The following is an 11,396-nucleotide window of genomic DNA, read 5'->3' as shown; positions in this document are numbered from 1 at the left end:
TTTCAATTTCGACTCCCTCCCCCTCTGCAGTTCCTTTCATTTATTTCGGTCCTTTCCTGCATGCACCAAATTGTCTTAACTTATTCTTTTATATGTCTATTCTAGTATATATCTCATATATATTTTAAAAGCTTATAAATATTCAATAAACAACTACCATTCCTTTCTAAAAAAATTGTTGTCTTGATTTCTTATTCTTCCTGTAAGTTTCACAATTTCTGTATGCGCCATTCTTTTCTGTTTCAAATTTTCTTTCATCGGGACCTCTTCATCCTTCTGCTTTGGGGCAAATAACATTCTTGCAACTGTAGTCGCATGCATGAATCAATTTCTATACTGCTTGGGTAGTTCTAATCCTATAATTCCCAAGAGAAAAGCTTCTTTTCGTTGTTGTTGTTTCTTTATGAATGTTAACTTAAACATCTTTTTGAATTAATTATACAGTCGTTCCTTGGTTCTCAAACACCTTGGTACTCGTACGTTTTGGCTCCTGAACACCAAAAAAAATGGAAGTAAGTGTTCTGGTTTTTGAACGTTTTTTGGAAGCTGAATGTCCAATTTGGCTTCTGCTTGAGTGCAGGAAGCTCCTGCAGCCAATCGGAGGCCATGCCTTGGTTTTTGAATGTTTTCAGAAGTCGAATGGACTTCCAGAATGGATTACATTCGAGAACCAGGCTACAACTGTATATCATTTCCCAGTAAGCTTTAAACTTATTACAATACCATCACATGTGAAAAAGGTGCCTTCTTTCTCTTTACATTTCCAACACTTATTTGACTTTGATTTATACATTTTTTTTGCCAACCTACTAGGTGTTAGGTACCATCTATATAGCATTTTCATATAATTTTCTTTTAAACCATAACATGCTGTAAATTTTATATCCGTATTCCATAATCATTCCCATGCTTCCATTTCTATATTATGACCAACATCTCTTGCCCAGTACATCATTGAAGATTTCACTTGTTCATCCTTTGTCTCCCATTCCAATAACATCTTATACATTTTAGACATTACTTTAACATTACAATTTAACAGGTCTCTCTCTAATTGTGATAATTGTCCCCCAAACCCCCACTTCATATCATTTTTAAATATTTCATGATGCTATTGTAACCATGTTGTTAACATTCCTGGTAAATCCTTAAACTCTTTTAATTTAAATTCTCCACCCTCCTCTCTTACTAAATTTCTATAAGTCACCCAACTTTCCATCATGTCCCCCCCCACCCATTGCTATGGCTTTCAAAGGTGAAAGTCAAAGTGGTGTTTTAGTTTCCAATAAATTTTTATATCTGTCCCATATTCTATACATTTTTTCCTAATTACAGCAGTACCTCGGATTAAGTACTTAATTCGTTCCGGAGGTCCGTTCTTAACCTGAAGCACCACTTTAGCTAATGGGGCCTCCTGCTGCTGCTGCGCCGCTGAAGCACAATTTCTGTTCTCATTCTGAAGCAAAGTTCTTAACCCAAGGTACTATTTCTGGGTTAGCAGAGTCTGTAACCTGAAGCATATGTAACCTGAAGCGTATGTAACCCGAGGTACCACTGTATATGGTTTGTAAAACCTTTACGTACTTTCACTTTTTCATACCACAGATAAACATGCCAACCAAAAATATTATCATGACCTTCCAAATCTAAAATATGCAGATTCTTCAATAGCAACCATTTCTTCAACCAGCACAGACAAGATGCTTCATAATATAATCTCATATCCTGCAGGGAAAAACCTCCTCCATCTTTCGTGTCTATCAGTATTTTATATTTTATTCTTGTTTTTTTCCCTTGCCAGATATATTTAGAAATACCTTTTTGCCATTTTTTGAAGCAATCTGTCTTGCCGATCACTGGTACTGATTGGAAAAAAAAACAAAAAAAAAAACATTCTTGGTAATACATTCATCTTTATGGTCAACTCTCCTCCCAGCAACGAAAGTTTTATTCTACCCCATATCCTCCCAGGTTTTCAAATAGTTATCTTTATATAGATTTGTATTTTTCACTGTTAACCATACACCGAAATACTTAACCTTCTTTTCGATCTTTAGACCTGAGATATTTTGTCATTTATTTTTACTCTCATCATTCATGTTTTTTACCAGGAGCTTGGTTTTATCTTTGTTAATTTTCAGACCTGTTATCTCTCCAAATGATGTTGAACTTAACAACCTCCAAGCAGGGGTGGTGCATCCCATTTCGCTGCTTGAGGCAAAACAGCAAGTCCTGCCCTGCTGCCAATACCTGCTGATTATGGTGCCACTTCTCTGCCAGCCCTGCTGCCTCTGCCACTGGCAAAAAAATGGCACTGACATAAGTACGAATTTCAGACGAGAGTTTGCTTAATTTGGGTGAGATCCCACCAAAATCATACAAGATCTTGTGAGCTCTGCAAGATCTCATCCAATTTTGGTTGAAATTGACACCAATACCAGCACAGTTTCTGCACTAGTGGTGGGGCACTGACTGCCCCCTTGTGGCCTTCTGCCTAAGGACTTCAGTCTGCCTAATGGCAGAGCCAGCTCTGCCTTCAAGTCTCTTCCATCTCCATGATTCTCTATGAAAGCTTGAATAATGCAGATAGAGCTAAACCAGGATACAGTTAAACTAGGAGATCAGCAGTATATTTGGATTACCATGATAATATGGACTCCGATCTGAATATTAATGTAACAGGAGGGTTAAAATAAAAAAAAGAGTTTCTGGAATTTTATTTAATCACATATAATGTGTGGGTTATACTATTAAACAAAATATGAACAAGGAGCTTCTGGAATTGTCTAGTATAATTATAAGATTGTGTAATGTATCATGGCTCAGAAGTGTTACTAAGTGTGTGTTGCAATTATAATATGCAATTAAGGACTTTGAGTAGTTATAGGATTACAGAATTTATTTTAGTTTCAACAAATAATGGGAAGGTGTGTGGAATTAATGTTATGCAGGTTTTTTAAAAAAGTGCTTAGATAGCGAGTTATGAGCAATTGTATATTTAAGATGCCGGTGCATTTATAAGGCTGAAATACTTGCACAGTGTAGATGTCTATAGGGTGTTAGTTTTTAGAGGTTTCTGCAATATATTCAAGCCCTTGTCAATTCTGAGAGACTATTTATATTTGGATTGTGGTTGTTGTTTAGTCATTTAGTCGTGTCCGACTCTTCGTGACCCCATGGACCAGAGCACGTCAGGCACTCCTGTCTTCCACTGCCTCCCGCAGTTTGGTCAAACTCATGCTGGTAGCTTCGAAAACACTATCCAACCATCTCATCCTCTGCTGTCCCCTTCTCTTTGTGCCCTCCATCTTTCCCAACATCAGGGTCTTTTCCAGGGAGTCTTCTCTTCTCATGAGGTGGCCAAAGTCTTGGAGCCTCAGCTTCAGGATCTGTCCTTCCAGTGAGCACTCAGGGCTGATTTCCTTAAGAATGGATAGGTTTGATCTTCTTGCAGTCCATGGGACTCTCAAGAGTCTCCTCCAGCACCATATTTGGATTAGATTAGGACAAAATAAGCCTATTATGAATTAATATGTAATGGGCATGTTTGAGTGAACATGTAACAGAATAGAGACAGAATCAATGGGAAGGTTATTTACAAATTATTTCAAAGCATAGTAATACTTTTTTTTAAAAAAAGGTTTAATAACAAACTTGAGAAAACTAGGAATAGAACAAAAAACTATCTGGGGTGGAGTAAGCTTAGCTGATGCTGCTAAATTGTTCAAGCCTGGGTAGTGTGTATGGAGGTCCTGGGCTCCCCAGACAACAAGACCTCCCTCTCGGCCTCACTGACATGGTTTTAAAACGACCAAACCAATACATTTAGCACCAGCCTTGCAGCAGGAGTTGCCAGAAGGAGGCATACAAGACACTATCCAACCACTTTAGGGACTCCACTCCGGATTTATATAAATTGTTCAAAATGTAGTTAAAAGAAAAATAGATTGTGAGTGGCTCCAAAAGGACCTCTCCAAAGTGAGTGAATGGGTGGTAAAATGGGAAATGGGATTCAATGCAAACAAGTGTAAAAGTGATGCATGCTGGGGTAAAACAGTCTTAATTTCACACATACACTCATGGGGTTTGAAATGGTGATGGCTGATCAGGGTCAAGACCTTAGGGTCTCAGTAGATAGCTCAGTGAAGATGTTGACCCAGTGTGCTGCAGCTGTGAAAAGGGCAAATTCTCTATCCTTTTTCTCCATGACATGCAGAAGCTCATAATTATCATCGTCAGATTTTATTGGTCAACCAAATGCAGGTTATAGCACAAACACAAACAAACAAAAAACAGACAAGTCTCAAAAACCTATTATAAAACCTATGGTTTCCTTTCACTTACTTTCCACAAGGTCTACTGAGCTTCTGGACAGGGTTGCCTTGCAGCGCCCTCTGGTGTCACATGTTAATAATGCATTATTAACGTTTCAAAAAGAACATCATATGGCCATATGGTTATCAGAACCATTCCTCAACTCTCTTTTTTAGTGTTAAAAACCAAGAGTGTAGATCTACCCCCAGTCCATGTAAACTGAGCTGGCTGGACCAATGGTCTGATCTGCCATAAGGCCAAATACTATGTTCAGATGCTGGGGAGTCCCCCCCCCCCCAACCACAATATTAGACACTTGGCTAGAATGTATACGAGAGATCAGGAAAGGTACCACCAGGGCAAAGAAGTTGCCAGCATGCTTAACAAGCGACATCAAAGTGTATGCTTTAGCTGAGATTCCTGCACTGCAGGGGGTTAATGACCCCTGGGTCCCTTCCAACTCTACAATTCTATGATTCTGTGATTCAAAGAAGCTATCAGAAGAAAGAAGTCTTCCTTCAGAACATGGAAGCCCCATCCAAATGAGGAGATGAAGAAAGGACACAAACTTTGGCAAAATAAATGCAAGCTCCACAATAAGCAATGCTAAAAGCATAAAGACCAGCAACAACATTCTTTGCACATGTAACAGGAGACAGCAAAGGATACTGCAGAAGTGGGGACTGATAAACATGAATTAAGTTGCCTGCAGGCTGAGTTAACAAGTATCCCTTAATGGTTGCCACTCTATAAAGACAGGGTGTGGGAAACTGGCTAACTATAGCCCCCAAACCTCTTTGGTTGGTCTTAGACTGCCTCCAATGCAGTAGCACCCCCCCTGTGGGCCAATGCCAGGGACTGGACTGCAGAAGAGGCTTGGGAACCAGCCCCTCCTTCTCCTCTGCTTCCCTTGGAGGAGGAGTGGGAGTGGGGAGATCAGCCCCCCTTCCCATGTAGTTTCCAGAGAAGAGGGAGACAGGATTGTTTTACAGCAGAATGCTGAGCTGCCAAGTTTTGAGATCTTAGGTTGTGGGTAGGCAAACTAAGGCCCAGGGGCTGGATCCGGCCCAATCACCTTCTAAATCCGGCCCGCAGATGGTCCGGGAATCAGCGTGTTTTTACATGAGTAGAATGTGTCCTTTTATTTAAAATGCATCTCTGGGCCTCGGTCCAGTATATCTGAAGGAGCATCTCCACCCCCATCGTTCAGCCTGGACACTGAGGTCCAGCACCGAGGGCCTTCTGGCGGTCCCCTCACTGCGAGAAGTGAGGTTACAGGGAACCATGCAGAGGGCCTTCTCGGTAGTGGCACCCGCCCTGTGGAATGCCCTCCCATCAGATGTCAAAGAGAACAACAACTACCAGACTTTTAGAAAACATCTGAAGGCAGCCCTGTTTAGGGAAGCTTTTAATGTTTGATGCATTACTGTATTTTAATATTTTGTTGGAAGCTGTCCAGAGTGGGTGGGGAAGCCCAGCCAGATGGGCGGGGTATAAATAAATTGTTGTTGTTGTTGTTGTTGTTGTTGTTGTTGTTGTTGTTGTTATTTTGTGGGGCATAGGAATTCATTCATTTCCCCCCCCAAATATATTCCGGTCCCCCACAAGGTCTGAGGGACAGTGGAACGGCCCCTTGCTGAAAAAGTTTGCTGACCCCTGTCTTAGGCAAAGGAGGGGGAGTTGGAGAACTGCCAACAGAGAGTTCCTTGGACAGTATAGAAGCTTGCACTCGTCGCTGACTCAGAATTCAAGAGCAAAGGGCCCAAGGACAATGGACTCCTGAAGCCTCCTATAGAGCCACAGGCTGTTGCTGGGGAAGGAAGGGGAGGGCTCAGAGTGAGCAACGTTACTATGGAGTTAAGACGGAGCTGTTTGTCTAGCTCTACAATTGCTGAATAAAACGCCCACAAAATACGAACTTTCTTGTTTCTTCTTTGATCCTTGATGCTGCCAGGGGAGGAGAGAACCCTTTGAGTCTGACAGGTGATCACATCTCCAAAAAGCAGTGCCAAAGACATCAGACTTGCAGCTTGCCATCAATTCTCTGGGGCAAAAGGTTCCATAAAATGCCAACAAGGCTGCAGTAGAAACCATAAACTCTCATAACCGGATGAATACAGTTCCTGGAATTGCTGGAGCAGGAGCAATAACCAAGTGAGTGTAATAGGTTTGCACCTGTGGCGTTTGCCTCCTAGGTGGGTCATAAGGAAAGGGTTAAATGAGTGTGATGTGATTGGCCAGAGAGAAACTGATAGGAGGGGTTAGAGTTAGAGTGGGAGTTGTGTGAAAGTCAGTTGAGAGTTGGGAGTTGAAGAAGGAGGAGGGAGAATAGTCTGTGGGTTGGTTGAGTTGTGTGGTGAGAGAATGAGAGGAATTGTTAGGTGGAGTCAGATAGATAGTTGGAATAATCAGTTTGAAGTTGTTAGGAACGCATAGTACAGTTAAGGAACTAAGATTAAGAAACTGCCAAGAAAAATTAACTGAAACCATAAGCTTGTTCGTGCCTATAAATAAACTTGACTCGTTGGCTACCAATCTGGCTTTGTGTCTGACTATCTTGCCATTTTGATCTGTCTTCGCTTTGAAGACCCATTTGCTTCCAAACAGTTTCATTCCTGGAACTACTGGAACTAGCTCCCATGTTTTGTTCCTCTCCAAGGAATCAAGCTCAGCCTTCATGGCAGTTAACCATGGCTCAGCATCCTTTGAATCCAAAGCCTGGATTTCTTGGAAACTTGAAGGTTCAAATACCTTCTTGGAGCTTTTAACAGCTGCTACTGCTGTTTTAGCAAATTCATCAGCAAATCTCTTTGGAGGTCTGCCTTTAGTGGCTCTTTGTGACCTGCGAACTAGCCGTAGGTCTTCAACACTCTCCTCTTCCTTCTTAGGAGAAAAGTGACCTATTGTGAACAATGGTTCCTCCAATTCTTGATCAGAGCTTTTTTTTTTTTTTAAAAAATGATATTTATTCCAAGTTTAAGATTACAAAAAAGAAAAGAACATCCATACAAAATAAAATAAGCATATAACAAAAAACAAACAGTGAAAAAGACTTAACAAAAAATACAATAATACATTACATTAAAATAAAACAAAAATTAAACCTTTACCTAACCTTTTTTCCCTTTACTTATTTCCGTGACCTCCTCTCACCCCCAGCTTTGTATTCTAGTCCAAATCGTATTTCCAGCAAATCCTTCTAACCTTCTTTTCATTTACTTATTTTAACGTTCAATACTGTAATTAATCCTCCTCTATTTCATCAATTTCCATACCTCATTTTTACATAATCCATTATATCATATCTGCCAAAACGACCTAATATTCTTTTTCCAACCTCTTTCTAACATTCCTTTATATTACAATATTTTTGAAGATATATTTTGAATTTTTTCCAGTCTTCTTCCATCGACCCTTCTCCCTGGTCTCGAATTCTGCCGGTCATCTCAGCCAATTCCATATAGTCCATTACTTTCATCTGCCATTCTTCTCGGGTAGGCTTGATCAGAGCTTTCAGAGGGTTGCATAGAGGCTTTCGCACTCTTGAAATCCTCTGAATCATCTGATTCAGTCTCAGATTCAGGATCAGGACCTTCATCAGTGGGTGTGGGTTGTTGCGGCAGCTGTGGCTGTGGCTGCTGCTGCTTCTGTGGCTGTTGCCTATCCTCAGTCTCACTGTCATCAGTGAGGGGTTAAGAAACATGTTAGAGAGTGTTAAATTAGATAAAATGGAACTTTAAAATGCAATTGTATGTAATTCGAGTTATAAGCATTGATGTTGGGTGAGAGGGCAGTACTTGTTTTGTTGAAATGGAATATAATTATTGAGTAACAAATATAACTTTCTACAGTGGTACCTCTGGTTGCGAATGGGATCCTGAAAAGAACGCAACACCCGTCTGCGCATCTGCGCACGTGCGGGTTGCGATTCGCCGCTTCTGAGCATGCACATGACATCATTTTGCGCATCTGCGCATGCGTGAACAGCGAAACCCGGAAGTAACCCTTTCCGGTACTTCTGGGTGGCTGCGGAATGCAACCTGAAAACGTGCAACCTGAAGCAAACGTAACATGAGGTATGACTGTATATGGAAAAATTCTATATTCTAATTGTTTTGTTAATTGGAATATTATTATTATTATTATTAACCACCCAATAACACCCCCCCGCCACAAAAAAGAACCACATTCTAAAAGGGCATAGGATGTCAGTGAAATCAACTAGTTAAAAAGGAAGGTTTTGCCAGGTGAACTTCCCTGGTGAGAGCATTCCACAGATGGAGAGTCACTGCAGAGCAGGCCCATTCCTGTGTTGCCACCCTCTGGACCTCTTATGGAGGAGGAACACAAGGAAGGGCCTCAGAAGATGATTTCAGGGTCTGGGTAAGATCATATCGAAAGAGGCGGTCCTTGAAGTATTGTGGTTCTGAGCCATTTAAGGCTTTCTAGGTCAAAACCAGCACTTTGAATTGGGTCCAGAAACTAATTGGTAGCTGGTGCAGCCGGACCAGGAGCGATGTAATCTGCTCTTGTTCCGGTGAGCAACCTGGCCGCTGAATTCTGCACTAGCTGAAGTTTCCGAACTGTCTTCAGAGGCAACCCTATGTATAACAAGTTGCAGTAATCTTACCTTGAGGTTACCAAGGTTAAGAAATGTAACTTTCTATATGAAAAACGAATAAAATACTATTAGAAAAAAAAAGACAGACCACAGCATTCATTCACAGCAGCCTCTCAACAGGTACTAACCTCCATGCGCTATTCAATCTTTTTCACTCAAACCAGAAGCACTTATAAAAAACAAATTATAAACTAAAATACCAAAATCTTCTTAAAGGATCTCTGCGGTAAACTAGGGTTGCCATTTTTTAGGAAATTGTTGAGCTTTTTTCATTGGGTTGCTGTACATCTGGGTGTTCCCTGACATTTTGCCGATTCCTGTCAGGACATGTCAGGATTTTTCCTGATGTATGGCAAGCCTACTGTAGGGGTCAGATGGGATTACCATGAGGAATTATAAAATATACATCAAGCCATCGTGTCCACGATGAAAGCATTGTGTTGACTGGGTTTGATATATTGACGATAATTTCTGATTAAATCCCATAAGATCCTACATTCATGTCCTTTCCATGCCCTTTTGCCTCTGCTGCCCATTTCTCCTTGCTCTCCACAAATCACGTACACACTTAGACAGGCAGGCCTCCTGTGTCCTCAAAGACTGGGCAGTTTCGTCTTTGTAGTTTCTAATAGGTAATCTTAGGATTTTTTTTTTGTTTGTTTTTTTCTGTTAAGAAGCAGTTTTTATTTTATTTCACGTATTACGGTATTTTATTGAGAATTTTGTCCTAGGTTAATTAATTTGATATTTAATTCTGCTGGTCTAAGGAAAAGTCATATTACAAAGGAAACTCCCCTCCCCTCCAATATAATCTTTCTTGCTTTTCACTGAATGTTTCCAATCCCAGAGCAGGGAAACACAGAATAAAAATAAACAGAGGAGAACAATACACACTAACTACAAAATAATTTAAATATGACCAATAAACAGCTAGACAATTCTATTGTAAACAAGCAAAACTACAGCAACAGCAACAACAACAACAACTAGTATTTCCAATTTAACCAAATACCTAGGTAGGAACAAAGACTTTGGGTCCCTTCCAACTCTGTGTTTGAATCATCAAATCATAAACTGATTAAAACAAACTTTGTGTCTTGTTTATTCTATGCACAGCCACCTGCTTTCTACTACCACCCTGACTCCTAATACGTGGCAAACAATTTAGACCTGTATCCATTCCAGACTTGGGCAGGCTACCAAATATGCAGCATACCGCTAGGAGTGTCCACAGCAGGAACTTTCATTTTGCATGGTGTCTGACTCCATTGGCCACTGTCAAAGCCAACACAGAATTCACCCATGCCCGTAATCTTAGGATGTTAATCTTAGGGCCAGGAAACAGATCTCACATGAAGGTGATAGTGATTGTTGTCCTCCTGGCCATCCTCCTTATCATGTGTACTGATTGTTTATGACCTCCGGGGTTACTGTATTCGCTCCTTTGTAGTATTCATTCATTTACCCCAAAAGTATGCATGGATAACTAGTGTTTATAGTTTAACTTTGTCCCCACTTGAGGTTTGTTTGAAATGCTCAGAAGAAACCTGATTGGTTCTTGCGAACACTCTGTAAAAAGCTTTTTGTGAATAAAAACGGCCTGGGCCAGGGGCTGCACATCGGACAAGCACAGAGAGACACGATTATATGCACCCTTCCTAGAGTCTTGCTGGTTCAAGTCTCTGTGTGTATTGTTCAATCCTTCCTTTACTTTGCAAACGCAACACCTACAGTAAGTGCTAATCTCCAGGTAATACTTTCTCCAAGATTACAAGGCCAGGGCTGTGAAATCAGCTTCAGAGAGTCATTTAGAAAGCTGTGAAACTAATGGCACTTGGAAAGGAAGTCTTGCTACAACCTACAAATTGAAAATACAACAACATTTTATGTTGCCTTGGTGTTTCCCTCTGATTTCACATAGCTACCCATGCTGCCATTATCCTACTTTGTATGGTTTTGTGCTTTTCAGTATTAATCGGAATCTTGCCCCTTTATACTAGTTTTAATGTTTGTCGTTCATAGCTGCTGGTTGAAGGGCACTCATCTCCAAAACACATTGTGTAACACAAGAAGCTGAATTAATAAAACAGCTTATTACAGTATGTTCTTGATCTTGTCTTCCTTTTGTTCTATTGCATGTTGTGACATGGCCTAGAACAGGTATGTCCAACTTTCAAGAGACTGAGATCTACTCCCACTATAAAAAAACTGGCAGTGATCTACCAAATTTGTTGAGCTTTTTTAGGGAGCCAGAGTTCTTGAGCTTTCGGGGGGGGGGGTTCGGGGGCCCCCCAAGATCAACCACAGACACAGCCAATCTACTAGAAGATTCCGATCTACCTGTTGGACATCCCTGGCCTAGAATGCTGTGTACTTCTCCCCTTCCAACAGATGGAAGGGCAACAAGTTCAATTGGCGATGAAGCAGGAGCACACCAGCCTTTCTCAACAGCAGCTCACGT

General features: G+C 40.9%; 1 long non-coding RNA gene across 1 annotated transcript in view; it reads right to left on the bottom strand.

Moving 5' to 3' along the window:
• Positions 1–3,128: 3,128 nt before the first annotated feature.
• The window catches only part of LOC308478525, a 164,383-nt gene continuing 156,115 nt past the window's right edge, over positions 3,129–11,396 (bottom strand). Inside the window, exon 3 of the long non-coding RNA XR_013987102.1 lies at positions 3,129–3,211. This is a non-coding gene — a long non-coding RNA (uncharacterized lncRNA). The remainder of the gene's footprint in view (positions 3,212–11,396) is intronic.

Source organism: Podarcis pityusensis (genome assembly GCF_964106645.2).
Source record: "Podarcis pityusensis genome assembly, chromosome: 5".
Taxonomy (NCBI): domain Eukaryota; kingdom Metazoa; phylum Chordata; class Lepidosauria; order Squamata; family Lacertidae; genus Podarcis; species Podarcis pityusensis.
The sequence above is the reverse complement of the archived record's forward strand: the minus strand, read 5'-3'. Positions and strand labels throughout refer to the sequence as shown.